Source organism: Diceros bicornis, chromosome 10, assembly GCF_020826845.1.
Source record: "Diceros bicornis minor isolate mBicDic1 chromosome 10, mDicBic1.mat.cur, whole genome shotgun sequence".
In the NCBI taxonomy this organism is placed as follows: Eukaryota; Metazoa; Chordata; class Mammalia; order Perissodactyla; family Rhinocerotidae; genus Diceros; species Diceros bicornis.
The window spans coordinates 17,372,449-17,378,855 of NC_080749.1; the positions used below are offsets into that span (position 1 = coordinate 17,372,449).

The window sequence follows — 6,407 nt, forward strand, 5'->3', positions numbered from 1 at the left end:
AAAAAAGAAAAAGAGCAAGATTGGCAACAGATGTTAGGTCAAGGCCAATCTTCCTCAAAAAAAAAACAAACCAGATTGTATTTAAAAACAAAACAAAAACAATTAAACAGGCATTTTGGACAACCCATTCTTGGCAGTGGAACCTAGACAACATTTAGCAGACACAGTAGGGAAAGTTCTCACTCTGCACTATAAAAGGGACAGCCATATATCAGCTGTTACAGAAATGAAACGACAAAAAATTTTAGCAAATGTTTAAATATTTAAAAAATTTTTAATTTAAATTTAAAATTTTTAAATATTTAAAATATTTTCTTTAAGAGACTTCCTCCACTGCCAGAGATCTTGAACAGCCTCCTAGTCAGTCATCTGGAAGCAATTCTTCACATAATTGATGAACTTGGCTTCCACTTTAGGAAGAGAACCACCTTTTTCTATATTTGTTTGCATTTTTCTTCTAAAGTCTTCCACAGAACTAGGTCCCTTCAGTGTTTTAGAAGTTTTTTTCTGTTTTTTGAAGGATCTTGACCTTCTGATCTTAGTGCCAATGGCTTTGAGTCTTTTTCATTCTGGTTTGTTTTCTGTGCGCTTTTGGTTGGAGTATTGCATGTAGATTTCTTTACGGAAGCTTTTTCTTTAGCTTCCTCCTCATCAAAATCATTATCATCATTATCTTCATCTTCATCTTCATCCTCACCATTTTTATGAGCAGCAAGTTTTACTTTTTTCTGTGGGACCTTGCTACCTCTTCCAGGAGCAGGTCGCTTTCCAGATATACTTAGGAGTTTCATATCCTCCTCCTCTTCGTCTTTTGACTCTGCATCATCCTCCACAGCTACTAAGTGCTGTCCACTAACGTGCACAGGCCCTGAATCACACTTAACCATAAGACCACACGTGATGTTATATCAAAGCCCCCAAGAGAAACCACAGGCTGTACAGACATTTTCAAAATTGCCAGTTTTACTTTAATTGGACTGCCTTCGTAACACGTCGTCTCTGCGTCAACAAGGTGCAATTCGTCCTTTGTCCCAGCGCCTAAACTGACTGTTCTAAAAGATAACTAGTGCTCATTTTCATCACTATCCACTTTAAAGAGATAATATTTGTTGGCCTTTAGTTAGCAGCAGTTCTGGAGGCTGGAAGCTCAAGATCAGGGTGCCAGCATGATGGGGGCGGGCTCTCTGTCAAGTTGCAGACTTCTTATTGTGCCCTCACATGAAGGGGCTTAAACCTCAAAGAATTCAAATGGCTTGTATAAGAACACACAACTAGTCAGAGCCATAGCCCAAATTAGAACTGAAAGCCTGTTTGACACCAAATTACACGGATTTTATCTTATTTAATGCTGTGTCTTTATTTCATGAGTAGTTTGCATTTCTTTTTGTTATTTCAGATTATCAATATGATTTTTTTTTTTTTTTTTTTTACCGTTCACTCATTCTTTGTTCACTCACCATTTATCGAATGCTTTCTGGTGGTATGCTAATAAATGTGTAGTAATCTGCTCTCTGGTGGAAAAGTCCTTTCCATGCCTGTTTCTATGGTATAAATAGCTCCACCGTGTCTGATTTCAAGCTACTAAGGTGACAGCAAACAGCTTCTACAGTTCCTGAAAATCCAACAGTCAGCTCTCGCAAACCAGCATGAGCCTGACCCAGCACGCCATGGATTGCTTTCCATATACAGGCACTTTGTCAGAAATTAGGGAAAAAATAGAAATACCATGATTTCTGCCTTTGAATAATCCAGGGTCTGGTGAAAGAAAATGATAATCAGTGACACAAATTATCATAACTTTTGGAAAAATAGGATATTTTTAAAGTCTATTGTCTTCTTTACTTTCTCATCTTTTGGACAACTATTTATAATACTGTTCTCAATTGAAAGTTACTTTAATCTCTCTCAACCCACTATAATATCAGTAATTAAAATTTGCCCTAGAGGTTAGCCCAAAAAAAATTGTAAATCAAGTCTACTTCAAAGCCTTTTATTCTTCTCATTTCTAGTGAACAAAAATTCCTTAATGTTAGTTCATCTTGTATATTCTCCCTAATGTGACTTTTACTAGCTCTACAATGAATGAGAACAGAATTAAATGGCAGTAACTACCTGTGTTACATGTGATAATTACTATAATCACACCATCATCATTCTCTGTATTGATGTATTTTTCCTACAACACATCAAGAAAATTATTTACTTCTAAGATGATGAATGACTTACAACAACAATTCAGACAGGTATTATGATGATAGGTAATAGGGTAAACACAATTTTCCCTTGAAATAGAAACACAACCTGTTCTGCATGTTGGCAAGTGTCAATTTTATGCTTAGATAAAGACACCCTTTAAATTTTGCAGACATTAAATGGGGGCTCTGATTAGGAAAAGTCTAATGTCATTGTCAAAAGCAGATGCTTTAAACATGTTTTCTCCCTGAAACATACTGTGTTCTTCATAATTAAAAAAAATAATGGCCATTTTACGGGAGAAAACCAGTTTCACTTATCAAAAATGTTGATTTTTTAAAGGTAGCCTAAATGACAAATTACTAAATAAATCTAAATATGTCATTTTAAGTACTTGAACTGAATTGTTTTCTTCTGTAGGTAGAAAGTAGAAAAGAAGAAAATAGTTCATAAAATCTTTTATGAGAGAATTGCTATTTGTTATTAGAGTGTCATCAGCCCAGCTCTGTGAATTTGATGATCTGTACTGTGAAAGTTGCAAAGTTTCTGCAGGAAGATGTAACTCCTTCATTGACATAAAACAATCTCCCCCACCAACAATAGCAAAGTCCTCTTTAGGAGCAACGTATTTATTATCAGTCTTCTAGAAACATATATGTACACCAATTCCTATCGGCTGAACAATTGGCCTTACACATGTTTGTATTACTAGTTTATAAAAATTACACAAATGCTGTTTGCATATACATTTATTTAAAAGCATTACTGTAATCAGAGTAGCTTTTGATACTGTTGTCTCAAGCTATGGTTAGTAGGAGTCCAACTATCACACTGAGGTTTATGAAATTTTTAATATTATAAATTGATCTGAATTTAAAAAGTGGGATTCAGTCAAGATGATTGGTAGCACTGTTATGACCAGAAAGTGGATGTAACTTTGTTTTTTTTTTTTTAATTTTTTTTTTTTGTGAGGAAGATCAGCCCTGAGCTAACATCCATGCTAATCCTCCTCTTTTTGCTGAGGAAGACTGGCTCTGAGCTAACATCTATTGCCAATCCTCTTCCTTTTTTTTCTTCCCCAAAGCCCCAGTAGATAGTTGTATGTCATAGTTGCACATCCTTCTAGTTGCTGTATGTGGGACGCGGCCTCAGCATGGCTAGAGAAGCAGTGCGTCAGTGTGCCCAGGATCTGAACTGGGCCGCCAGTAGCGGAGCGTGCGCACTTAACTGCTAAGCCACGGGCCGGCCCTGGATGTAACTTTGAAGTCTTTTCAACAAACATGTCTTGAGCTAATTATTGTGTTAAATAACACTAAATGGATGTTCAGATACAAGGAACGTTAAGACATGGCCTTATCCTGGACAAAGTCCTATGGAAGACCTAAACATAAACAAGTATCTATAAGAGAACATGATGACTGAATCGTTATGTGTATGTACAAGGTGTGATGAAAACATGGGGGAGAGAGTAAGTAATGAAAGGTATGACTTTTGAAACTGGATACACAGTAAGATTTCTCCTATCAGAGAAGAGTGGAAGGGTCATTCCAAAAAAAAAAGGTCAGCAAAGATTTTCCCTGCTAATTAAATGCTCTGCTTTTCAGTTTGTGGGCACAGACAGATTTGGAATTGAGCATCTCTCCAATGGGTCATATCTTTCAATCTTTTTTATATGTAACTTCATGTGGGCTGAATTTTCTGTATAATCTACTCAATAGTATTAAAACAAGAAATTCCCCCTCTAGTGAACTGTCAACTTATTTACTTTCACACATATGAATAAGGCTACATTCCATAGCAAAATACATTATTTCTGCCCACACCAATGGTTAGCGGTGAGAATCGTGAACAAGCATCAGATTTTACCTTAGTCTCCTTTTTATGTTTTCTGAGTTTGGGTTTAATTTTGAAGTATTTTATTCATATTGTTATTCTCATAATCTCCAACAACTATGAAAGCAGTCAGGATATTTTAAGAACACACATGAAGAGCATAATTATTATGGAAATGAAAGTTGAGATAATTAAACTTGGAAGTAACAAATATTTGAGGTGTAGCAGATAAATCATTCCTGAGTGGCAATAATTCAGAAAGTCTGGTCGTGACTCACGTATAGGCCAATCATGTGTCCCGATTTGCCTGGGACAGTCCCAATTTAAAGCTGCTGTCCCAACGTCTCTCTGGTTTGGCATTTGTCCCAGAATTTTCCTTTTTCAACAATGCTATTTTTTAATAGTTGCCTTCAAACAACCTGGTGTGGGTTTAGGAGTTCTCTGGCGTGGGTTTGGGAATTCTCTGCTTTGTACTGTGAGTTTCTGCCATGAGCTCTCTTACTATACGTAAGACAGATGCTCAGGGAACAGAATTCCTGCTTTAACGGGTGGCTAAATCTAAAGACAAGCAGCAACACTTGACTTCTTTTCCTAAGCCTTTTCAAATGCAACATCACTTCAACCTAACTCTTTTAAGGTAAAACAGGCCGGGCTTTTGCCAATAACACGAAGCACACTCAGAAACTCTCCATGTTCCTTGAGAAGGTGGAAGAAGGATGTGGTGCCACCACCCCGGCTGACCCACTTGGTGTACATCCACTTTCACCATGGCCATGGCCTTGAAAGTTCCATGGTCTTGAAAGCCCAAGCCACCAAGACGTTAGTCAGCAAGGCCAGTGGAAAATGAAGGAAACATTGGAAGAAGTTATATGAAATTTGAGCGGGAAATAGAGGCCAATAAGTCCCCGCCTTAGCAAGTGATAGAGTAGTCTAATGTATGTTGCTAGAGTGGTTGTTTCATTGTTTTATGGTGCAAAATTATAACTCCTTTATTTTTTATTTTACAATAAACCATTTTAGGAGCAGTAAATTTAAAAAGTACATTTAATAAAAAATTAATGATTAGATTTATGCTCCTCAGGAAAGTTGGTGATATAACTTTCACAAAATACATGTCATTATTCACCATCCACCATGGGAATTGTAGCAATATCACTGATCATGTTAAAACTGGAGAACACAAGTCTACTTAAAAAGTGCCTCCTTGGGCTTCAAATATTATAGTTAATTTAAGACTACTGTGCTTGATGACAAAGATTTAATACATGCAGCAGCAGAAGGTGTGTTTATAAAACATTTTATGAAACTTGACTTTTTATTTAGATTGAATTAGTAGCTTTCTAGATTAATCTTGCTCACTTTTGCTTCCAAGTTTTCATGTACGAAGACAAAATGCAAAATGGTAGCTGTTAATTTACTGACTTGAATAGCAGAAGAACTTTGTAAACAGTTAAATGAGTCCAGTTTTATATCAGTGTTGTCAGACTCCTCAAACAGAAAGTCAGTTAATTCCCATAATGGTTCTATTTTTTTTTCCTTCAGTTCATGAAACCAAAGTAGAGCTTTAAAAACTTAATTGTGTCTGTATTAGTCAAGTTTCTTCAGAGAAACAGAACCAAGAGGATATATGTATACATGTATGTGTGTGTGTGTGTGTGTGTGTGTAGAGAGAGAGAGAGAGAGAGAGAGAGAAAGATTTATTTTAAGCAACTGGCTCATAAGATTGTGGAGGCTTGGTAAATGCAAAACCTCAGGGTAGGCTGGCAGGCTGGAAACCAAGAGAAGAGTTGTAGTTTGAGACTAAAGACAATCCGTTGGCAGATTCCTTTATTACTCAGGAGATGTTAGTCTTTGTTCAATTAAGGCCTTCAACTGATTGGATGAGACCCCACATTACCGAGGATAATTTGCTTTACTTAAAGTCCCATGATTTAAACGTTAATCTCATCCATAAAAACACCTTCACAGAAACATCCAGAATAATGTTTGGTCAAATATCTGGGCACCATGGCCCAGACAGGTTGATATATAAAATTAACCATCACAGCGTCCAAGGAGAAGCATCATATATTCTTGAGAATGTTATTGCTTTCCATGAAAATATTGAACATTGAAGATAATAATATGAATACAAATTTTGCAAGCGGTAGAAACAATGTTCTTACTAAATTAATAAATCTATGGAGCAGGGAATTTACTTGTAATTAGTTACGGTAAACACATCATTCATATTTGTGCTTAAACTATCTGCAGTATTTTACCAAGCAATGGGAAAACCATGGTTGTTAAAAACTCAACTACACAATTCTTGCTAAAGAACTTGAATGCAAAGTTTAGTTTAACTTGGAAGTAGGCATTTCTCCTTGCTCCTTGGATTCTGA

At 36.3% G+C, this 6,407-nt stretch overlaps 1 pseudogene; it reads right to left on the minus strand.

Annotated features, from left to right (window-relative positions):
* Positions 1–307: 307 nt before the first annotated feature.
* On the minus strand, positions 308–4,801 carry LOC131411054 (nucleophosmin-like; annotated as a pseudogene).
* Positions 4,802–6,407: the final 1,606 nt, after the last annotated feature.